The sequence below is a fragment of the Microcebus murinus genome, chromosome 4 (assembly GCF_040939455.1).
Source record: "Microcebus murinus isolate Inina chromosome 4, M.murinus_Inina_mat1.0, whole genome shotgun sequence".
Classification (NCBI taxonomy): Eukaryota; Metazoa; Chordata; class Mammalia; order Primates; family Cheirogaleidae; genus Microcebus; species Microcebus murinus.
This window is the reverse complement of record NC_134107.1, coordinates 45,829,727-45,855,056: the sequence shown is the minus strand read 5'-3', so window position 1 is coordinate 45,855,056 and position 25,330 is coordinate 45,829,727. Positions and strand designations below refer to the sequence as shown.

Genomic DNA, 25,330 nt, shown 5'->3' with positions numbered 1-25,330 from the left:
ATACATATACACAAACACATGTGCACAAAATATATTTCCAACACTGAAATTTTTGTTTTTGAAGAGGACATTTTTTCTATGCTCATTTAAGCATTAAATAACAAAATGTTAACTTGAGATCTTTTTAATGCCACTAAAGATAAATATTTTTTAAAAAGGTAAAAAAAAAAATCCTGCATATGTTGGTGCACAATTACATTTTAAGACAAGTTTAATATGTTTACTAACTTCTAAGTACAACAATGCTACACTGAAATGATTTATGATTATATAAAGCCTCAATAATATTTGTTATGGTCCATATTATGTTTCAAAGGCTCATTTTTATAACATCAAGGAATTCATACAAAACTTCAATCTTAAAGAATTGAATATTGACATCAAAATTTCTTCTACAACAGGAGGAGCAGTCTTTGATGGAAGAACATTATTAAAATCATATCTTTTCACTTAATTTTCGTTGTACAAATAGCACAGATCCTCTCATTTCTCTTTCCTTCCAATTCACAAATACAATAAAAGCTGTCTTTAAAAAGGTTCTTAAATTAAACATCAGGATGAAATGAGTACTGGGACCCCGAAAATATCAGAACTTATGACAGTAGTTGTTACCTAGAAGTGTGAAAAATATCTCAGAGAATCTTTATGTGCATATTATACTTTAAATTATATTTTAATACCTAAGAACCCAGAACCTGCTCTTGTGAGAAAAAAAATAGTTTGTCACTCAAGATTCTTCAGTTTATATTACTTGAGGTTTGGACTTAGATTGTTTTAGTAATCATTTCTCTATGCCCATTTCCTTGTTCTTAATCACAAACCTAATCATGTATTTTTATAAATATTCAAAATTAAATATATTTATCTACTTACGTAAATACTTTTCAGTTAACTTCTACCAACAGGCTACGTAGGGTTCTTGTTAACATTTGGAACTTTTTAGATTTGTTCCAGCATCTTGTAAATTTATATTAGATCTAATTGTTTAATATATCAACATTCCCGTCATTAAAAAAATGGATATAAAAGATTAATTCCAAGTTTTGTTTTACTTACCAAGCTCTGCCATTCCACCCCACGGCCTGAACAATATTATCAGCTCTTCGGATACTCATTCTTGCTAAGTAAAAGGATATTTCTTCTCTAGCTGGATTAATAATCAACTTTCTAGATAGTTCATTTGTAATTCTCTTCTGGTTAACCCTTAGCATTACAGCAGTGTGACCAACTCATGCTAATCAATTTATGAAGGGGAAAGGAAAAGGGGAAATTTGATTGTGCAGATAACAAAAGGAAAGTAAAAATGAGGGACAGTTTAGATTAGGTCCAAAAAAACAATCAGCCTTACTTTTTATACTAAAAGGTATAAATCTTTGTTGTATGTTACAAAAGCATTCAGGTTATAAACACAAGAAACAAGACACATGAAGAGAAAAACCTAATAGGCTCATAGCACACCAGTCCAGTTCATACCAGCCCATGTTTACTGCTTTCTTACCTGCAGATAAACACAACTCAGCTCTAGGCATAAGAGATACATTTTTCTCTTAGTAGAAAGGTGTTTCAAATTCTAAATGCCTTCTCTCTTAACAGTTGTAGCCACTTTGCCCCTTATCATACAATAAGTGCCATCCCAGGCTTCATGGCAATTGTCTCCACATATGATATGTAAACACTTGCATCAGATTAATCTTAGATGCTTATGAAAAACACAGACACCTGGGACCCACTTTAGAAATCCTAAGCACCCAAGTGATTCTTATATACTTTGAAAGTTAGAGAGCCACTGCTCTAGGATCATTTTTGACCTCATACAAGCAAGACTCCAACACAATCCCTAGGAACTCAGAAAAAATGATTTACTCTTGCTAGTTTGACCTTGACCTTTTTGCCTTGATTCTAATCACTAAGATTCAGCCTTGTTTTTCTGTGTGTGGGTACAGTAGTCCATCTAAGATCATGACCTTTCCGTGGCCTTACGTAATTTTCTACATATAGGCTATTTAGAAACTGGAGTCTGTTATTTAATTCCACTGGGTGTCTATGGTTGTACAGTGGCCTACCTGCCTAAATCTCTAAGTACCATTTACCTCATATATATATATATTGCTTTGTCTGCTTTAATTTCCTATTTTATACCTCTCTTCTAAAATAGGCTACAATTGTTGGTGTCCATAGTGTCCACTGTCCAACCTTTTATTTTTATTTATTTATTTATTTTTATTTTTTATTTTTTATTTTTTGAGACAAAGTCTCATCCAAAACCATCCAGCTGAAGCTAGAATTTAGAATTACTTCAAGCTGCAAAAGTTTGGGGTATTTGTTGCATGACATTTAGACTTTATCCAACATTGGCCTAAGATTCAATCAAGTGCTATGATTTCATTTGACTGGATAACATGTACACATTAAAACTGAGAAAGCAGAAGTCTTAGCCAGTGTACTAATTGGTCGATGAGAGTTGCCCATGTGAACCAAAAGGATTGATTCTTGACTTAAAATTAGACACTTCCATTTTTGTTTCAATAAACTCATTCTATAAATATTATTGAGCACCTATTATTTTCTAGGCATTGCTCAAGACATTGGGGAATATGAGTGACAAAAACAGTCAAAACTTCTCTGCCATCATAGAGCTTATGTTTTAATGGGAAAGAAGCCAATAAATTTGAAAGATACACAAATTATACAGTAGGTTAAAGTTGATAAAGGCTCTGGAAACAAATAGAAAGATGAGGAATATTTGGAAGGTTGCAATTTTAAATAGGATAGTCAAGGTAAACCTGACTAAGATGACATTTAAGCAGACATTTGAAGGAGGTGATGGGGTTTGGTGGGGGTCCTATAATCACGGGGATCTTTTCATCAATTTTAATATTTTACTTTACTTCAATTTTTAATATTTTATTTTAATATTTTAATATTTTCACTTTAATAATAAATAAAAGTTATTCTTATAAATTAACTTTTGCATTATAATAGTGAAAAGTTGTAAATCAGTAATTTAATGGTAAAATAAATTGTGGTATATCCAAATAATGGTACATGATGTAGTCACTTAAAATGTGTTCAAAGACTATAATAATGGGAAAATCTAATAAAATGATTTTTAAATACAAAAATGTACATACAGTATGATCCAATTTGGCAATATTTTTTTTCATTTACTCAACAACTATTTTTCAAGTACCTTGTATGAGCCAGGCACAGTTCTCAGCACCGGAGAAGGGGCAGTAAACAAGCTAGATATGTTCTTTCTTCTCATACACACATAGATAAAAGACTGAAATACAATGCACCAAAATGTTACTAGGGAGTAAAATTCTTTATTATGAAATAATAAGGTAAAATTATGGATTATTTTATTTTCTTCCTTATGATTAAATATAGTGCAAAGTTTCTAAATATTTTCTGAAGGATTCAAAAAATAAACCATGGGGCCGGGCGTGGTGGCTCACGCCTGTAATCCTAGCACTTTGGGAGGCCAAGGCGGGCAGATTGCTCTAGGTCAGGAGTTCGAAACCAGCCTGAGCGAGACCCCGTCTCTACCAAAAATAGAAATAAATTAATTGACCAACTAAAAATATATATACAAAAAATTAGCCAGGCATGGTGGCGCATGCCTGTAGTCCCAGCTACTTGGGAGGCTGAGGCAGGAGGATCGCTGAGCCCCAGAGATTGAGGTTGCTGTGAGCCAGGCTAATGCCACGGCACTCACTCTAGCCTGGGCAACAAAGTGAGACTCTGTCTCAAAAAAATAAAATAAAATAAAATAAAATAAAATAAAATAAAATAAAATAAAATAAACCATGGCATCTATAGTTATCTGAATATTATGGTCCACATTTGCTATCTGTGTTTGGATAAAGCACAGATTTGCAGTCTTAAAATATTCTACCAAATGAATATTGCACTTTTCAATAATATGCCAATTCTTATGTCTATTAATATCTAATAAAGTTGAGTAACATCAGTTCTTTTTCTACAGACACAAAAACTAAGAAATAGAACAGTTAACTAATTTACCACACTAGAAATAAAAAGTGTTTAAATTATAAATTGTAATAATGTATATGAAAGTATCTCACACAATACTAGATGAAGAAAAGTTTGCTGATTCCAGATCCTATGCTAGTACTTCATGGTACATTTCTTTTTTGTTGTTGTTTTTTGTTTTGGTTTGGTTTGGTTTTGACAGGGAACAAAAAGTATCATTTATTTTAAATGGAGCTTTAATAATTACAAAAAAATCTTACCTGAATGCCAGCCCCACCACCACTACCACATGATAGCTTTATTCCATTTCATCTCAACCACAAAAATGACAAGTTAAACATGTTCCTATAATGCTTTTTCATTCTTCCTTTGATTTCAGTTATTTTATATTTAAACAATGTGGCAAATGGCAGCTATTTGTCTACTTATAATTAGTTGCGTTACCTTGGGCAAGTCATTTCAAATTTTCAGTCTCAGTCTTTTGATATTTCAAATATAGGAATTGGACTAGATTATCTCAAAAGTCCTTAAGCTCTAAAGTTTTATGAAGTTAGAGGAACATAGCTTCTCAAAAGAAGAAAAGCTATAGCAATAAGGATGGTTGGCTGGAAAAAGAAAACAAAGACCCAGGATTAAAAAAGAATTTGTAAATCTCCCCAACCCCCTAAACCAAGTCCAGCTTCAATCACACAAGGGTTGTTTTGGAATACTAAAGAAAAGAAATATGAAGTTTTTCTAGATCATCAAAAGATGGTCTTTTTGCTTATAAAAAATAAAGTACACTTGTTCCTGCACTCCCTTAGGTTCTTGAAACACACATACACACATCAATAACAACAACCACCCTGTTTTAATATTGATATGAAAGGAAAAAACAAGTCACTCATTTCGCTGAAATAAAAGTATTTTAAACCCAGAGAGGGTGATTTGATTTTGAGGGGGGTTTGTTTAAATAATAGTGTATTCAATCCTTTTCTATCACCTCCTCTGTATACAAAACCCCCAATAGCTCTTAAAATTGTGGCATTTTCTTATGTACATAGAGAAAAAATTTGTGTTGCTATTGCAGCAACATCTAAACAGTTTCCTGTAAACTTTCTGTGATAGAAGTCATAGAATTTATGATAAAACCCTGTAGAGTGGCAAAACAAATTTCTTTCATATTTATCATTCATTTTATTCAGTGTGCATTTGAAGGAAAACCTTTTAAGAACACCAATAATGTGAGAAAGCTACAACAACTAAATTTATTGTTAAGTATCACATCACTGGTCCTCCTAGGAGTTCAGGAAGAAAGCTTAAATCACATTTCCTAACACATTGGAGAGCTTCCCAGAGATGTGATGGCCCACAGAGGCAAACCATCCAAAGCACACTGGAATCTCAGAGATGGTGACAAAGAAATATTGCTTTGCTTAATAAAAGCAAATTGGAGTTACTCTTTTATTTTTTTAACAAAATATAAACTCTCTCTTACCCCATTTTTCTTCTTTCGTTCCTCCACCCCTCCTGTTTCACCTGACTAAACTGTAGGTATTTGTTCCATCACCTGACTTAGGGGCTGGCTAGAAATATTAGAAAAAAAACAATCTACCATTGTTACATGAGACAACAACCTTTCATGTCCTTGAAGCTCACCATGACCTTTCATCTTTCCTATCCCCAATGGTCTCTCCTAACAACTAAAACTACACTCCGTTGGGCTGAATTCCAGATTGTCATAAAAAGAACCCTGTCCTTTCAAAACAAAACCAATTTTTACACCAAGGTGGGGGAGAAACACAAGTCCATTGTTCCCTCACAGATGGAAGTTGGAGTTACTAAGGCAACTGCTCTAATCCTCCTTTTTACCACCTTTTTCACATCACTGGCCTATCAAGTATGCTACCTTTTAACTCATAAGCTCAAAAGCTGGTAGTCTAACTGGCTGCCCTAATTAGCTACGATTTTCACACTACAGACAACATGATGAGCTAATCGAAATTTGCAAAATAATGACGTACCTCCAGCAAATATTCCTCCTCCTGAGGCCCAGTCTTAGAATAACAATAATGAGACCATTATTAGAGAAGGGCATTAAAATGCTGCACTGCTGCTAAACAGAGAACTTAATTGTTCTGGTCTTGTCCATTGAATCAACAACCTATTGTTGTGGACTTGAAAAATAAAGGACTGGAGAATGGGTGCCATGATGATTGGTCTGTGCGGCCATACCGGCACTCTGTAGAATTGTTTTCTTTTGAAAGTCTTGATGGACTAGTAGTTTTGTTTAAAAGTAACATAAAAGGCGATTGTCTGGATAAAAAGTCTATTTATTGAAATCCTTAGAAGCAGTTGCATGGATTTGTTCGTGACCCCTGAGATAAAAACGTAGTGACCATAATAACACCATTTGTAGAGAGCCCTGTTACCACTGCCTACAGTAACATAAGATAAGAGACAGTCTTTTCTAGCTACAGTAGGAAGGAAGGAAGTACTTCTGAGCAGAAAGCGAGAATGATAAAAGGTCAAATACTGGATAAAGCTCATTAATCTCTGAAAGAAAGACTTTTAAAAATAACACTAATTTAAGAATTCTGTACAACTGCTACAGATTCAAGCACATGTAAAAAGGCACACAGCTTTTTTTTCTTTTCTTTTCCCACTTTTGAGCTTCTTTCCTTTAGTAAAAAGAGGATTAAAATAAAATGATTATTAAATAACTGAAGCAAGATGCCTCAGGATAACCAGGAGAACAAGAAACCCAAAGATTTCCAGATAATTATTCCTATGGTCATCCTCAATCTATATAGAGAATAACAAAATACTGAAGTTAAAGGTTAACTAGTGTAGGATTCTTAGCAGTAGAAAAGCACTGTTTACACACTGTAAAAGTGTCTTCTATATGGAGCCACAGTATATGTTTTCTGTAAAGTCAGGCCAGGATTTTACTGTTGAATTGTGGGGGAGGGGTGTACCTTTTTTGTTAGTGGGTATTTGGGGTAGAGGTCTGTTTGCTTGTTACCAACTGAAATCTGCATTATATAAAAATGTATTAAATTGTAAATAAGACCTCTTGCTTCATTCAATCTGTGCTTTGCTTCATTTATCTTCATCTTGTTAAGCTAAATTAATTAACAATCTCACTGTTGCACACTTTCTCTTTTCATTACATCAAATAATGGCCCGTAGATGGAGAAAGCCCTCACCACGGGAATTCTGCAACTCTATTGCTAAGAAGAGTTTCTGTGTATCAATGTAGCAATATTCATTTTATAAAAATGTATTAATGTACTTTTCATTGTTAACAACCAATTAAGCACCTAAATTCCTAATATATTATCAATAAAAAGACATTAAGAAAAAGCAGAACTAAACTAAAAGTTGCAAGACACTTTAAAAGGAAAAAAATCACATTGTATGTCCACAACCAGGTTTCACCATCAATTTCACCTAAAAGAACAAACACATGCAAATTTGGTAGGTATGTTTTCACAGATACAACACAATATTGCATAAAAGCTTTAAAAGACACGCCCCAAGCTGTTCTGCTCCTTGCTGTGAAATGTCTAACATGATAAATTGGATGATTAGAATTTCATTGGTAAATCCCATTATTTTAAATCTATAAGAGTGAAATGTGTTAAACTCTTTTGTAAGTTTTCTTTTCAACCTGAAACTCTGTGGCATTTGGAGTTATGCAAATGGACAAAACAGTAAAGCCCTTTTAAATCTTTTCCTTGATCAACCAGAGCTTCTTTCTCCAATCACAGCTTTGTGCGTGATATCTTTCTGCTAGCATTTCTTATTTAATTAAAACAGACACTGACAGAAGGACATGGATTAGTACTGTAATGATGCATTTACTTAGATTAATCGGAGGCTCCTTTTAAAGTAATGGCTTAAACAAAGAACAAAAGGAAATTGTTATGAAACAGCCTTTTATCCTAGGCGAAGGTCGCATTATGAGGTTTTTAATTTTGTCAGCTTCTGTTATACTCTGCCTTGCTAGTGGAACATGAGAAGTGCTTTTACCCCCAATAAAGCCAGTTATTATAAAACAGCCATTAAAGCTTCAAATTAAAATGTCTGATTTTAAAACAGGTTACTTAGCTTTCAGAATCCTCTAATTAGCATGTTGTGCATTGTTGTGAGGAAGACTAAAATGCTAATGACCTACCACCAGGTGACCACACTGCTGTGCAAAATAATAAGGACCTTTCCAAGTAATATGATGAATTAACCAAGTACAGGTCCCCCATTTAACACCCCTCTCCAAGTACAGCTCCAGATGAATGGAGAGCAATAACTGTTAAGATATGTTCAGTAATGCCCTGATTCTGTCCAGAAGACTCTCTGCCAGCTACTTTTTATGCAGTCACTAAAAAGCAGATTTCTTTCTACCACAAAAGAAAGTAAATGAAATAGCAATACTAAACAGAGACTCTGAAATTAGAAAAGACAACAGTCATTTGATTTCAAAACACAAAGAAAGAACTAAAGAACCACGTCCCTAACAAAATTATCTCTTTTCATCCAACATTTTCTCCATTCTTTAATAAGTTGGGCTTGCAGAGTATAAATGGAGCTAAGGTTTGAAAGCTCAGTCTTTGTTCACACATTCATTTTTACACTGTGTTGTCTTTAAATGGCCCAAAGGTAAATAGAGTTTCCCTTTTCTGAGCCTTGTTTGTCCCCTCCATTTTACTGACTCCACTCACTACTATCTCTCCTTAGTCAAAAGTTGCTCTTGACAAAGGCTATATTGTCCTTTATGTTTCCTATTATATGAATGTAACTCAATTATTTGTCCTACTTGCTTTTTTTTGCCTTATCTTTCTTTATGGACTAAATAGTTCTGTGCCTTATAAGGTTATTATACATTAGGTGAATATGTAGACTGGGTGAGAAATAGCTCTAGAATTCCCCACAGAAAAAACACATTCTATTTTAAGTCAAATCTCATACAAGTACCACTAAGTATCTTGCTCTAAAAATTTCTTAAAGCCAATATGAAATAGATATTGTCATTGCAACAACACAAGAAATCACTCATGACCATCAGTGACATCTGCCCAGTTAAGTCTTTTGAAAAAGGGATTATTTAAGGTTGTATCAATTATCTATGGCCATAAGATTCTGCAGGGTCCACTGCCTCAAAACTTGGTAGCTTAAAACAATAAGCATTTATTTAGCTCATGCTTTTGCAGGTCAGCTGAACATTTCTCTGGTTTTAGTTGAGCCCACTAACATGTCTTAGGGTTGGCTGGCTTCTGGCTCATCTAGGATGCCTTGGCTGTGACAACTGGTGTAATTCAACTCTGCTCCATATGTCTCATCCTCCAACAGGCTAGCCAAGGCTTGTTCTTCTACAGTGACAGAAAAGAGCAAGAGTGTGAACAGAAATGCACAAGTGCTTTTACAAGCCTCTACATGTGTCACATTTGCTAACACCCCATTGGTCAAAGCAAGCTAAATGATTCATCTCAGAGTCAAGGGGTGGGGCTGAATGCTCTGTCAAGATTGGAAGGGCATTACAAAGTTTCATAGCAAAGGTCATGACTACAAGGAAAGATGAAGAAAAATTGGGGCCTTTAAAGTAATCGGTCTTAGCAAAGAGGTCAATGTCACTTTGATGACTCACAAAGTCCTTTAGCAGAAACCTCTGTTTTGTTCCATTTTTAACTAATGTTGTCTACACAGCTACTCAAAATTGATATCTTTATTGTAATAAATGAAGAAAAATCTTTTTAAAAGCAATTAACAAACAACCCCGTCACACCTATCTCCACTAATTTCTAATATAAAAATTATAACTAATAATTTAATCCTAAAATGTAATCTACACAAATTCACAATTTATTTTTGTGCACTGACTTGTGAATCAGTTCTATGTATCTTAATAAAAAATTTCAAAACTACACACTTTTTTGTCTCTGAAGCCTCTCTTGTACTCACAGAAGAAGCTAAGTTTGAGGAGGTATTTAATGGATGTTAGACCCATAATTTTCTTCATTACTATCTCAGGTAGTATAGACAGTTTCATTCCACAGAATATCAGGAAACAGTATTTCACAGTCCTTTACTATAGCAGACACAGCCCCAAAAGCAGTCTTGAAAAACAATGTTTTAAAGCCCAGTCCCTACCATTCACATCCCTATCGTTCCTCTAATATCTTTGTGAAAATGAAAGCAAAGAAAACTGGTCTGAGGGTGCTACATGAGAAGCTGCCTTAGAATAAGATAATTAACAAGGTAATTTTAAGTTCTGCAAATTCTGTTTCTGACCAAAAGAAGCAAAAGATCAACGAGGAAAGTATCCATGATGACTACACCAGTTTCTCAGAGTTAATCTGGCAGGAGCCCTAGACATAGTTTTAGGAAGATACCCAGCACCAGTTACCAGTCTTTCCACTCACAAACCCTCATCCAGCAAGAGTAGGAGTGATTACTGGGCAAAATTCCTAAACCCTGTGGCAAGGGAAATACTATACTATAGCACCACTCAACAATTATCCCTGTGAGCAATTAAAATAACCAGTGAAGTGGGTCTCCAAAAGGAGCCTTCAGCCATTCCTTCATTTGAGCCAGCACTGACAATGAGGGCTGCCAAAGCTGGCACTAACACCCGAGGAACAAGAAATAAAGGCCAGCAAAGCTCAATCTTGCATCCAAAGCTACTAAAAAGGAAATTAAATGACATGGAGAAAACTATCTTAAGAATTACCCAATTAATAAAGAAAAGGAAAAAAATAAAATCCTTCTGAAAGTCCATTTCTCTTTTCCACATTCCTTTATAACTTATTTTAATAATAATTTTGTTTTAAAGCAAAGCCTTAAGTGATGGTTTGCCTTTTATTAATATAAATAAAGAATAATACCAGGTAAGAATGCAATTTGCACTGTTTTTCTAGTGTTTTGATCAACCAAATCCTCTCACCTGGTTTTTAGCAAGTATCAATCATTACAGCAGTGATTCAAAGTTATGGAACAGAGGAAAGCTAATAGGTCCATATAAGAATCAAGACTAGCATTGTGCCCTCATTAACACTGGGTTCTAAACAAACAATAGGCCCATGTTCAGAAAACTGTACTAATTCTTATCAATGAAAGCAGGTTGGTTTTAACTAAAAATTTCCTTTAAAAGTCTCTTTGTTTTGACAGAAAAGCAAAGAGAAAGAAACGAAAGCACTTGGATATCAGAAAAGGAAAGGGCCATAGAGAACAAAGATGGAAAAGGAACCATCAACTCCTTAAGAACATCGTCTCTGAATATCCATACCTGGTTCATTGTTTGTGCTCAAAAACTGTGTGTTCATTTAAATCATCATACATTTTAGAAGAACAGATAAGCAAAGAAATTACATCACTATTCATCAGATATTTAGGAAGCCCAAACTTTAGAATTCCTAACATTTGTGCTAAACTATTTTGTATAGGATAAAATGAGATGAAAAATTATATGTGGAGCCACGCCTACCTCCCAGAGTTTTTTCAGAGGGGAGGTATCATGTTGCCCAGGCTGGCCTCGAACTCCTGTGTTCAAGCGATCAATGCTTCTGTCTCAGTCTCCCAAGTAATTGGGATTACAGGTATACACCAGTGCACCTGGCTTGGTTTATTGATAGAGATAAAAGTATAATGAAAACAAAGGCAAAGGAGAGACTCAGAAGAAGAATGATGTCATAAATGGCTTAATACAATTAATGGAGTAATTGTGGGGCCTGAAGGAGAAGTCCTACCCTTTTGCCTTTATAAAGGGCATTTGATACATAAATAGACTAAGTATTTAAATCTCAGATTATGTTTAGCCCCAACTTTCTTGCAGGAAGGAGTCTTTTTCTGTGTTCATTTAATACTTTCTCTGATAATCAATATCTTCCCTAACCAATGCCATCAACCTGCTATCCTCTTAATCCCAATTGGTTACACCACAGATCTGCCAAAATATAGTCAGAGATAATCACCAAAATAATTCCACTGCTACAACAGAAACTTACGGAAGACAACCTCCATGCTTCTATTCCCAACTTTTCTCTTGCACTCCCTCAACCAAAACCAAACCAAAACAAAACAAAACAAAAAGCCAGCTATCTTAGATTGTTGTTTTAAAATCCTTTAAGGATAAAAGTATTCTTCCTCTCAATTAGAGTTGAAACTTAAATTGCAAATGGCTCTAGGAGAGGTAATATCATGAGTTCCTTCCACACTAAGATGTATATAACTCTCAACTCACTTTATATGGTTATTCTTGATTCCAAAATGAAATAAAAACACTAGAAGAAGAGAAAATTAAAACTAGTTTCATTAATGAATACAGAGCCAAAAATCTTTTAAATTTTAACTAATTCTATAGTGTAATGAAACTCTATCAAGAACAAGTAGGTTTTGTTCCAGTTATGCTAGATTGTTCAGAAATCTGCCAATAATATCATATTCACAGATTAAAGAAGAAAAATTCTACAAGCATCCCGATAGATGCAATAGATACAGAAAAAAAAAAAACTACAGAAAACTTCATAGTTATTGGTAAAAAATTTAGGTTGCATTCCCATAAAAGACAGAAACAATGTCTTCCCTCAGTTATCAAACAAAAAACAAAAGCTTTAGGCTAATTTTAGAATATCTCAAGGCCAACAGAAAGACAATCTAAAATAAAGCCCAAATGTACAAAAAGACAAAAACCCACATGTTCCCACATATATATGGAATCTAAAACAACTGAACCCATAGAAGCAGAGAAGAGAATGGAGTGAGGGAAGCGGAGGAATGGGGAGATGTTGGTCAAATGGAACAAAGTTGCAGTTAGGCAGGAGGAATAAATGATAAGTATTTAAGGTGATAGATAAGTTAATTAGCTTGATTCTAACATTTCACACTGTAGATATAACATAGCATCATTGTGTACCCCATAAATAGGTATGATTATAATTTTTCCAAAAATAAATACATTTTTTAAAAATAAAATTTTATGAGTGTTAATATTTAGAAAATAAAGTAAGGCCCAAGTGGCAGCTCTTACCTAAAGATGGTCAAGATACAGCAGGGCTTCCCTAAGTGTCTGGGTGGGTCGTGGCAAGCTCTTTGTGGTGGGAAATGTTTATTATATAACATTAAGTAAAAAACCAAGAACATACAATGACATCTATGCTCTGATTACAGTTAAATTATTTTTTAAAAAAACATGAACAAGGACTGGAAGCAAACAGATAAAAATGGAAACAGGTGGCAAATTGTGAAACTGTATGGAAGATTTTCTCTTTTTTCCTTGTTTTAATGTAACTTTTAACCAGAAAAAATAATAAAAGTATATGTGACTACTATGTGATAATATCCTGTGAGCAGCTTTTTGGATGGAAAATAATAGACAGTGAGTAACAAAAAAGAAAGAAAGATCTCCATGTAGAAAGATAAAAGGAATAGTAAAAGGGACTTTTGAAAGCAGGCTCTTCCTAGGAACTTTATTCATTTTAAATTTTATTTGATCTAGGCTGCAAATTTGGGGTCATTTGAGGAAAGGAGAAATTCTACAAAATGATAAGAAAACTTTAAAATCCACTACCTCAGAGAAACTCCACCCAAATAACTAAGTGTGTATGCCATTCCAAGCGTGCTATTATCTGCAGGGACTTTTAAAGGTTAATAGGCTTCTTCAATTTTGGCTTGATCTTAAAATGGTTCTAATGAGGGTTTTACTCTCATAAACTAGTTAGCACCCCAAACTCTGAATGAACATAATCATTTCCTAATGAGAGCACCAACACCCAAGGGACTTAGATCTAAGGCTCTTAGAGCTGAGGGACATATCTATAAGGATTAGGGAGAAAACTGCCAACTTAAGACCTTGTCACTTAAGGTTTAACAGGTAAAAACAATACAAATTTGATTGAGAATATACATCCTTGAATGTCAGGGAAAAAACCCAAGAAAACCAGGATCTTATTTTAATGTTGATTTTTTTAAAGCAATAAAATCTTGCTGCAAAATGGTTCAGCATATGTTTAAGAGAGGTGACCAAGTATCAACCCAGTCTTTCCTTATATATTATATTTCAAACAAGGTGAAAACACAAATGAAGACCTCCTAAGAGGCTATGTAAGAAACATAAATTAAAAATATTGCCCCTTTAAATGTGATTTACCAAAGTCAAGTAGGATTTGCATAGCTATATTTGGAGAATACATTTTCCAAATACAAACTGTTTTTTCCAGGCAAACTTGCTACTACAATATTCATTTTTGTTTTGCTTTCCAAACTAGTAAGATCTCTAATTTGAAGCAAATCCATTAAAGTTGATCTTAAGTACAATTATATATTAATGAATAGGATTAACATATGAAAATGTCAAAAGCAGAGGATATTTCTTCAGAGTATAGGCAGAAAGTACTCTCTTCAATTCCTGTTGAAGTTGTGCATCTAATAAAAATATGAAATTGCAATAGATATCTGAACATTAAAAATATAAGCAAATTTCAACTTCTCTTATTTAGGAAAAAGGAAAACCATATTTTTAATGTGAGAGATCCATAAATTTGTTCTATTTTGAATATAACAAAGTAAAAATCTAGAAATTATCTAGCTATATCATCTCATTTAAATTTTGTTCTTTGACAATGCTAATAAAATTATTTCAATAGAAACTATACTTGTTTAAACAGTAATGATTTTCATTATATCACCCATATTCCTTTTACACTCTTGAAAAGTAAAGTAGAATAAATAAATTGATAATATTAGATGAGTCAATGGACATCAAAATATTTTTCCACATCACATATATACATTTATCAGCTATGCAGTCAGTTATGCAATTCTGGCTATATGCATTACAATCCTGTTAGTTGTAAGTGATAAAATAAACAACTGAAAGTAGCTCTATCAAAAAATAATTTATTGGTTCATGGTAACTGAAAAGTCCTGCCTTCTGACTCAGCTGGACTCAGTACTAAATTATTATAATTAGGAATTGTTCTTTCTCCTTTTCTCTCAGGCAGGCTCTCCCCCATTTCAGGAGGAGAACTGACTATCAAAAGCTCCAGGTTAACAACCTCAGTAGAAAGGCAGTGCTTCCTTCCCAATAATTCCAGCAAAAATCCCAAGATTGGGTCTCATTGGTCTGGTTTGGATAGTAAGTTTATTTCTGAACCAATCACTATTGCCAGGTATATGAAATGCCTTATGACTTTGGAGGGTAAGGGCAGTTCCAAATCAATTACATGTACCAAAAGTGAAAGAAGGGTTGTTCTCCCAGAGAAAACCAGAACAAATGTTGAACAAGGAAAATAGTAAACAGCATAATTCATAATAAATTATTTTTCCAATAATTATTACAGTGAGGTAACTTCAAGAGAAAAAATAAAAACAATGGCAAAGTCTTCATTGTAATCCCAATTGCACAGCAAAGATTTCTTTGCATTGTTTCTAAGCACTCCCAAAAGAAAGACAAAAACTATGAATCTCTGTAGTCCCAGCTACTCGGGAGGCTGAGGCAGGAGGATCGCTTGAGCCCAGGAGTTTGAGGTTGCTGTGAGCTAGGCTGACGCCACGGCACTCACTCTAGCCTAGGCAAGAAAGCGAGACTCTGTCTCAAAAAAAAAAAAAAAAAAAAAAAAAAACTATGAATCTAGCAATTCTTAAGATAAGTAAGGACAAAAGGATTCTTCTTTCAATAACTTTAGTTCCATTCCCTCATTTCATAGACAACTACTCCATATATTCTATTCTCTCCTTTCACCATTGTTAAATTTAAATTCTTAGAACACCTGCAAATATTTATAGAAGATTCTCTTCAGCTATCATCTATAGAAACCTCTATTCATGAGTCCTCAAATACTACAAAACCACTTAGAGGCCAACTACAAACATGTTTCTCTATGAGGTCAAGTAAAACCAATACCGTTTATTTGAATGAGGATCCCATATGACTTAATTCATTTAGCTTAATTTTTATTTGAAAAGAATTCTGTATTTTAAAATGCATATGCCACAAAAGGACAACATGTTAAACTATTATTGGCCATTAACATCTTGGATTGAATGTGGTCATCCAATTCTTTCCAGAAGGAAGAGGGTTTTATATGAGGAATTAGGAAAACAACATAAAACTTTTAAAAAGCCTGGGGAGAATGGAAAACCATTAATGAAGGAATGGGTGAGGCACAAAAACAATATTCAGTGACATCACATTTAACTATATACATCATTTTTTGCATATGTTTAGAGCACTGACTATAAGCAAACTACTGTGCTAGAAAGGATACAAAGAAACATGGCATAGTCCCCACTCCTTCCAAATCATAATTGGTAAGCGTGCGGGAAGGAACATGAGAAGTGATAGGGTGACATGCTAATTCCTTCTTTTTGTTTCTCCCCATCACAAGCTCCAGATTTTGTTCAGGGTCTCATAATAAATGACACACATTTTTAAAAAATATTTCATTTAACTCAACTGCAAATGCAAGAAACTACTTATTTCCTAACTCCCAGGATAACATGGAAATAGTAAAAGTAAAAAGCACAAATAAAAAAAAGCTAAATGTAAGAAGGGCAATTCAATTTGGTAAATTATAAAAAAAAAATTGGGAGTATGAAGATTTTCATATTTTTAATTAATTCACTCAATAATTATATACTGAGTGCTTATTGGCTAGTAGGCATTATATATGGTCGAGTAAGTTATTTAAGATGAATTAGACTTAATATCTATGCCTATTAAAAGAAAACAAAACTTTTAATTAGAAACTAATATAAGGGACTATTCACAAAAACTACTAAAATACAAATTGTGACAAGCACAAAAAGAGGGATACAAATGCAGTGAAAGTTCAGATCATAGACAGGAGATCATAGAAGACTACAAGGAGATAGGCCTTGAAAGATGGTTAAAAGTAAGTATGTTTGATAGAGGTATTCTGGGTAGAAGAAATGGTATAAAAATATATCAGGAAAGCACAAACTGCTTCTCTATCAGTCAGTTCAAAAGTATCTAGAGAATTTGGGATGAAGATACCATATACATACAATCCATTTTTTTAATATCCTACATTTTTCATGCATTGTATTATTCAAAATTAGAAGAGTTTGAGAATCCTAGCACTCTGGGAGGCCCAGGCAGGTGGACCGTTTGAGCTCAGGAGTTTGAGACCGGCCTGAGCAAGAGCAAGACCCCATCTCTACTAAAAAAAAAAAAAAAAATAGAAAGAAATTAGCTGGACAACTAAAAATATATAACAAAAAAATTAACCGGGCATAGTAGCGCATGCCTGTAGTCCCAGCTACTTGGGAGGCTGAGGCAGTAGGATTGCTTGAGCTCAGTTGAAGTTGCTGTGAGCTAGTCTGACGCCACAGCATGCTAGCCTGAGCAACAGAGTGAGCAACTGTGTCTCAAAAAAAAAAAGAAGAAGAAGAGTCTGAGAGCTATAAATAATGTATGCTAGAATACTTTGATAGTCATTATATCCACAGTGTATAAAGAACAGGACTCTTCTTGTACTTTCTGTATTGGTCCTTATATGCCAAAGATATCCAAGACACATGTTCTTTTTCCATTATTTTTCCATTATTTACATTTTAGCAAATGACTAATAAAATATGAAGTAAGCTTCCCACATATAATGGGAGGTATGTTTTAATCGTTAAAAGGCTAAATGTATAAATTACCTGCTTAATTGGGCAGGTAAAATCTATATCTCCTCAAAATAAAAGTAACTGGGCCCCCACAAAGACCTTTCTTACCTCATGGCCAGCAAATAAAATATATACCATTTGTTAAGTGAAACAAATCAGGCATGGAAAGATAAATATTGCATGTTCTCACTCAAGTGTAGAAGCTTTAAAAAGTTGATTTCATAGAAGTAGAGAGTAGAATAGTAGTTACTAGAGGCTGGGAAGAGGAAAAGGAAGGAAGAGTAGGTTTGTTAAAAAGCACAAAATTGCAGCTAGATAGAAGGAATAAGTTCTAGTGTTCTACAACAGCAGTCCCTAAACTTTTTGGCACCAGGAGCCAGTTTCATGGAAGCAAATTTTTCCATGGACCAGGGTTGGGGGGGAAGGTTTTGGGATGATTCAAGCTCATTATGTTTATTGTGCAGTAAAACCTCTCTGCTAATGATAATCTGTATTTGCAGCCACTCCCCAGTGCTAGCATCACTGCCTCAGCTCCACCTCAGATCATCAGGAATTAGATTCTCATAAGGAGCATGCAACCTAGATCGCTTCCACGTGCAGTTTACTGTAGGGTTGGTGCTCTTATGAGAATCTAATGCCGCCTCTGATCTGACAGGAGGTGGAGCTTACGTGGTGATGTGAACAATGGGGAGCAGCTGTACATACAGATGAAGCTTCCCTGGCTTGCCTGCTGCTCACCTCCTGCTGTGCAGCCAGTTCCTAACAGGCCACTGACAGGTACCACCAGTCTTCTACAGCACTATAGGGTGAATACAGTTAATAATTTACTGTACATTTTCAAATACCTAGAAAAGGGGATGATTTTGAATGTTTCCAGCACAAAGAAATGATAAATGTTTGAGGTAATAGATATGCTAATTACCCTGATTTGATCATGGCACATTGTATACATGTATTGAAATATCACTCTGTACCCCATAAATATGTACAATTATGTGTCAATTAAAAACAATATGCACAAAGAACACCATGGACTACATAGGCAGAACAAATGATCAATCAGGAAGGATATCAGCAAAACTCAAGATTACCTGGCTAGGTAAATGGCATGTCACTGAGCAAAATAAGAATAAAGAGAATCAAGGGGAAAAAATGCCTCCTGAGTATATCAATTCCTGGGTTAAAAAAGTAAAAGCATGAGGAACACTAGTGGGATTTGGAATTCTGCTAGTCCTTTCATTTTAAAGTTTAGCACATGTGTCCCAATATGTAGCTCTTTAAACGACATGCACTTACACTGCTAGCCTACCACTCCCAGTACAACAACTGTGAGTACAGAGCTTACACAATAGATATTACCACCACAATAGGTTAATGTAGGACTGTAGACAATCTGACTGTCATAAGTACTGTGGTCAGCTTGAAAATTCCACCTTCACATTTAGACTCACATGTAGAATAGTAATTCACAATCAAACTTTAATAGAAAGAAAATGCATGTTCAGAAAAAGACTTTTGCCAAGCTTCCTATAGACCAAAATACTGGTGTGCATCATGCTTCTAGCTTTATTCTTTAGCAAAGGAAATATAAAACCACAGATAGGTACAGAATTTTTCAAGATGTCTGTAGTCTCTCTGATACTTTAAAAATCATTCATTCTGAATCCTAGGCAAGTATGATATTTTAGAGGATTCCACTGCCTTACAAAATATCAGGTTTGGAAAACTGAATGCTGCCTGGCAAATCTTGGAAACAAATTACAGCTAATTTGTACCAGCTTAAAAAGCCTAAAAATCTATCTGAATTTTTTAAAAGTAAGAACTCCTCACTTTAATAGGTTACCAGTTAATCCCAAAATTTGGGCTTCAAGTGTCCACAGCACTAAATCATTCTCAGCAGTAGTTCATATTTCAAGAACTTTATATTCTTCTCTTGTTAACATTTCCTGCACTTTCACTCATTCACTCAATTATTCATTCAATGAATATCAATTGGGTACTTACTATCTGCCAAACACTGTAAGTGACAAGAAACAAGAGGTATTTTCCCACTTTGGGGGCTTTGGAATCTGTGACAGAACATCACAATAGTGTCCCACAAAGCCACAGCCAGCACTTGAAATCTGAGCTAGTAATTTGATGGGCAGAGTGAAAGACTTGGAGACAGAGATACTATCAGAACAATACCTTCTACCTTTCATGCTGAACCATAGAATGAAGAGTTAGAAACCCCATGTAAATTTGATTCCTCTTCATACTAGACCAATTTACCTATCCTAAAGCCATACCTACTGGGAAAGTTGAAGTAGGTTCCTGCTTGAAGAGAGGAAGTGAGTTGCTTTTGATAAGAAAGGACTAAACAATAACACACAGAACTGGGAAATTCAAATGTGCTTTTAAAAAATCTGTACCCTGGCACTTTGAGGCTAACCATAACTATCTAATTAACAAGAAAGCTAATGGTAAATATTTACTTTGGTTTCCATCCAGATTATAACTGCAGTGCCTCCTAACCATCCATACTCCAGGCCCATCTCATCAATGGATGGCATATTGTATTTCTATTTGAAAGGCTTAGAAACAAGGCTAGAATGTGACTAATTCAGAAAAAAAAAAAAATCACAACTTCTGTTAGGGTAATAAGAGGTAAAGAGGTCAGAAAGACCTTTGGCAAGGCAGGCATTTATAACCCCCTAGCCAGTTCAGGCTTCTGCCTGACAGATGATGCCAAAGTCTTCTGGATTTGATGGGATCCTTTTTTCCAAGAGGACCAACATCTACACTAAAAAGAGAGATGGACTAGGATAAGAACAAGAATGCACTAAAGAGAAGGAAGAGAAGGAAAAGATTTTACTAGAAACTTCCAGCAACTTCATTTTGAAAAAAAAAAAAAAAAAAAAAAAAAAAACGGTTTTAGAATACGCTTCTAATCCTCACATCTAAATACATCTCTTTTTTTAAAAAAGTTAAATGCCCCAACTACTTTTATAAAAGAATGCAGATATACCCATGGAACACAATCCCCTAAACCTTACAGATACTAGTACAAAGAAATTGCTAACAATTTGAATGTTTTCAATTTCTTAATGCAAAGTGATCCCTACTTTTAACTCTCTTGGTTTATATAATTTTAAAGTCCTTTGTCTATTATAAATTAATTCTCTTAGTTTGTTCTGTAAGCAGCACTCTCTCATTGGGCAAGTAAGTCATTTTGAAATGTTCTTTACACAAACTCTAATATTCCCGATGCTACAGCTTTAAAAACTATGATGAAATTATGGAAAAAAGATTGCATTTCCTGGACTATTCATCTAAGTTCTCCTTGTACATCATTCTATGTTTGTGAATGCTAAGAATCTTTCATTTGTATATTATAGTCACAGACATTTAAAAATATATTTTGCCCTCCAATTGAACTACCATATCTTAGTAAAACTATTGAAATTGATGCACACAAGGCAGGAGTCATACCAATGAGAACATAGAGACCTTGATATCAAATACTTCTGAAGTAGAAAGTACTTCTCTATTTTCTTCATATCAAAATAAATCATTTTAAACAAATGATATGGTAGTCATCATTAGTTCACTTTCTTCTGCTTTCTAACACTGTAAGAAGCAAAAATATCCTAGGATTCACATTCACTGCAAGATACTGGAGAATTTAAGGTCAAAATTTTTTATCTTGAGAACATGGGACTGCTACTCAAGCAATGGTAGCACCACAGGGTAGCTGCCAACTTAAAACAATACCACTGACTGTTTCTACTCTCAAGGCAGAATATAAAAATTAGCTTTAAGAAAAGTACATTAAGAATAAGAGAAATTGACATTTTAACAATGTTGATTCTGCTGATCCATGAGCATTATATGTTTTTCCATTTGTTTACATCCTCTGAGATGTCCTTCCTCACTGTTTCATAGTTCTCCCTGTAGAGGTCTTTCCCCTCCTTGGTTAAATATATTCCTAGGTATTTTATTTTCTTTGTTGCTATTGTGAAAGGTATTGAGTCCATGATTTCATTCTCAGCTTGGCTGTTGTTGGTGTATAGTGATTTACAGATTCAACACAATCCTCATTAAAAAACAAACATCATTTTTTACAGATACAGAAAAAATAATTCTAGACTTTGTATGGAACCAGAAAAGACTCCAAACAGCCAAAGCAACCTTAAGCAAAAATAACAAATCATGAGGCATCACTTTACCAGACTTCAAGTTACATACTACAAGGCTATAGTAACCAAAACGTCATGGGACTGGCACAAGAACACAGACCTAGACCTACAGATCAGAATAGAAAACCCGGATATAAAACCATCTTCTTATTGCCATCTGATCTTTGACAAAGCAGCCAAAAACATACAATGGGAAAAAAATTCCTATTCAATAAATGGTGCTGGGAAAATTGGATACCCACATGTAGAAGATTGAAACAGTAGCATCCACACCTCTCAACACTCACAAAAATTCATTCACAATGGATAACAGACTTAAACCTGAGGCATGAAACTATAAGAATTCTAGAAGAAGAGGTTGGAAAAACTCTTATAGATATCAGCATAGGCAAAGAATTTATGGAGAAGACCCCAAGGGCAATCACAGCAACAACAAAAATAAATAAATGGAACCTGATTAAATTAAAAAGCTCTGCACAGCTAAGGAAACAATAAATAGGGTGAACAGACAACCTACAGAATGGAAGAAAATCTTTGCATGCTACACACCTGACAAAGAGCTAATAACCAGAATCTATAAAGAACTGAAACAAATCAACAAGAAAACATCAAACAACACCATTAAAAAGTGGTCAAAAACATGAACAGAGGCTTTTCAAAACAAGATAGACAAATGGCCAATAAACATATGAAAAAATGCTCACTGTAAGCATCAGGAAAATGCAAATCAAAACCACAATGAGATATGATCTAACTCCAGTGAGAATGGCTTTTCTCAAAAAGTCCCAAAACACCAGATGTTGGTGTGGAAGTGAAGAGAAAGTAACACACATTGTTGATGGGACTGCAAACTAGTTCAACATCTATGGAAAATAGTATGGAGATACCACAAAGAACTAAAAGTAGACCTACCATTTGATCCAGCAAATCCACTACTGGGTGTTTACCCAAAGGAAAAAAAGACATTTTATAAAAAGGACACCTGTATTCAAATGTCTATAGCAACATAATTCACAATCTCAATGATGTGGAAACAACCCAAGTGCCCATCAATATATAAGTCAATTAAGAAAATGTGGTATATGTATACCATGGAGTATTACTCAGTCATAAAAAAAATGGTGAAGTAATACTTTTTGTTAACAACCTGGATATGCCCAGATGACGGTTCCTAAAAAAAAAAAAAAAAAAAAAAAAAAAAAAAAAAAACAACCTGGATGGAACTGGAGACCATCCTCCCAAGTGAAGTATCACAAGAATGGAAAAACAAACACTACATGTACTCACTATTACATTGGAACTAAATGATCAATACTCATGTGTACATATGGTAGTAAAATTCAGTGAAAATCAAGCAGGTGGGAGGAGGAAGAAGGGGTGGGTAAATTTATACCTAATGCGTACAATGCATACAATCTGAGTGATGAACACACAACTTTGACTCAAACTGTACAGAAGTAATTCATGTAACCAAAAGGTTTGCAACCCCTGTAATATTCTGAAACAAAACAAAACAAAACAAAATAAAAGACACTCCTGCCCAGGAATCTAATTCTAGAGATAATCTGGCCAATACACAGGGCACTAGCCATCTGAGGTTACACAGCACCTGAAAAGTGGCTAATAAAGGTGAGATGTGCTATAAATGTAAAAAACACTTAGACTTTACTTAGATAAATGTAAAAAACATTTATATTTTTAAAACTTGGCATGAAAAACTAATGTAAAATATCCTTTTAATAGTTTTTTTTTAAAAGACAGGGTTTCTATGTAGCCCAAGCTGGCCGTGAACTCCTGAACAAGCAATCTTCCCACCTCAGCCTCCTGAGTAGCTGCGCACAGCTAATAAGTCTTCTATATTGATAACACATTGAAATGTTAATATTATGGACAAGTTTGGTTTAATAAATTATGTTATTAAAATTTTAAAAAAAGAATAAGAGAAATGGGAAGAAGTGACAATTGTCTAGCCTGAGGCAGATTTCAATCTGGCAGACTTTCCCACATATTTCTAACAGCATTCAATGGACCAGATATTCTTAGCTTTCCCATCCATTACTGTGGGATTGAAAAAAAATAGTGATAGACAAAAAGTGAGGGACAGCAGGAGGTGGGGCAGGGGACAGCAGCAAGGGGCGGGAGGAAACCTCGATGCCAGGCTTCAAACAGTTAAGCACAGGCACCTTCAACTAATATGGAAAGTTAAACAGAAATTTTTTACAAGCTGGCACCCACTCACATAATGAGATGCATTGTCAGTTCTCACTAAGTGAAATATTTGTGTTGCCATGCAGCTAAACAAATGCCTTTTTTCACTTTCACTTAAGACAGCCTCCCACACCTATTTCTCTAAACAGTAGAGGAAGGCCCAGCCGGGTAACATGTGTAGTCTGAGCAGTGTATTTCCTGCCGCCACACAAAAAGAGTATATATATTAACATTCCAAATTCATTGGGAATTATAGAAACTCCATGCATTAAAGCCAATGTAAAATTTCTGCAATTTTAATATCTTCACTTATCAATCATTGCAACTTGGCACCGAATGAAGTAATACAGTAGCATTAAAATCACTAAACATTCAAGAGTGTAGCAACATTTTTTTCACGTCATTTGCACATTACTATTCATAATGCAACAGCGATCTCCTATATAAAATATGATGAATTCACAAGTATGATTATCAAATTTATGGTGTGTGCTCACTACACCACACATTATGGTTTCGTAGCTTGTTTGCCCTAAAGTAACAAAGATTTGCATAGAGTTTAAATGAGTATGGTCTATACAAACTATAGTTAAAATATTATTACAGTTATATGCTTTTCCATATAAACCAGTAAAAAAAATCATATTTCTTTCTTCTTTAGGGCAGTATTTTATTACAATTAAATGAAAAGCTTAGCTCTGCTATTTCTCTGAAAACAAAATCAAAACCAAAAGAGACACAGTTCAAGGATTAGACCTGAAAAACACAGTGAGAATTTTTAAAAGTAAAAATTTAAAAACCCAAAGCCTAAATATCTTGTTATATCTCTAAAATAAGAGCATTATTTCTTGTAAAAGAAAAGAAAAAGGAAAAAAAAAAACCTCCCAAGTACCTAATATCTTGACAATAATGATGAAAAACCTATAGCTGGATTCTTCTTATCCTTAAACTGCTATTTGGGGCAACCTGGTATTTTAAACCTCATTTCCAGAACCCCTCTCATACTTATTTTCAACACCATGACAATAGTTGATCTCCTGCTGCTTTACTCAACATAAGGCTCCCTGTACCTTAGAAGCAGTTTTCCACAGAATTCGAAGTCAGAGAATATTCCAAAGAGCTCTTCTCTTTGAGTTTAAGAAACAGTCCTACATAAGCGAAAAAGAAAGTGACAGAGTGGATCCTTATAAATTTTCTGAGATTTCTCAAGGCAAATCAAACTTAAAAGTAATTATACAATTCTATTTTAAACATTAATTAGGAAATATATTCTATCTTGAATAATGTACAACTAGTTGACAGTTGTCACAAAGGTAATTGTTCTCTTCTTACTCTGACCTTTT

The 25,330-nt window shown here is 34.4% G+C and overlaps 1 protein-coding gene across 12 annotated transcripts in view; it reads right to left on the bottom strand.

Moving 5' to 3' along the window:
- Positions 1 to 25,330, bottom strand: part of SOX6 (SRY-box transcription factor 6) — a 631,508-nt gene that overhangs the window by 440,627 nt on the left and 165,551 nt on the right. The window contains exons 1-2 of one of the 12 annotated variants that reach the window (XM_012780695.3): positions 5,474 to 14,319; positions 3,191 to 3,283 (exon numbers count right to left, since the gene is read on the bottom strand). The exons of 10 other annotated variants lie outside the window; for them this stretch is intronic. The gene's annotated coding sequence lies outside the window, so the exon portion shown is untranslated. Of the gene's footprint in view, positions 1 to 1,056; positions 2,258 to 3,190; positions 3,284 to 5,473; positions 14,320 to 25,330 lie in introns of those variants that run through there. One more of the 12 variants, XM_012780701.3, reaches the window with a different exon arrangement.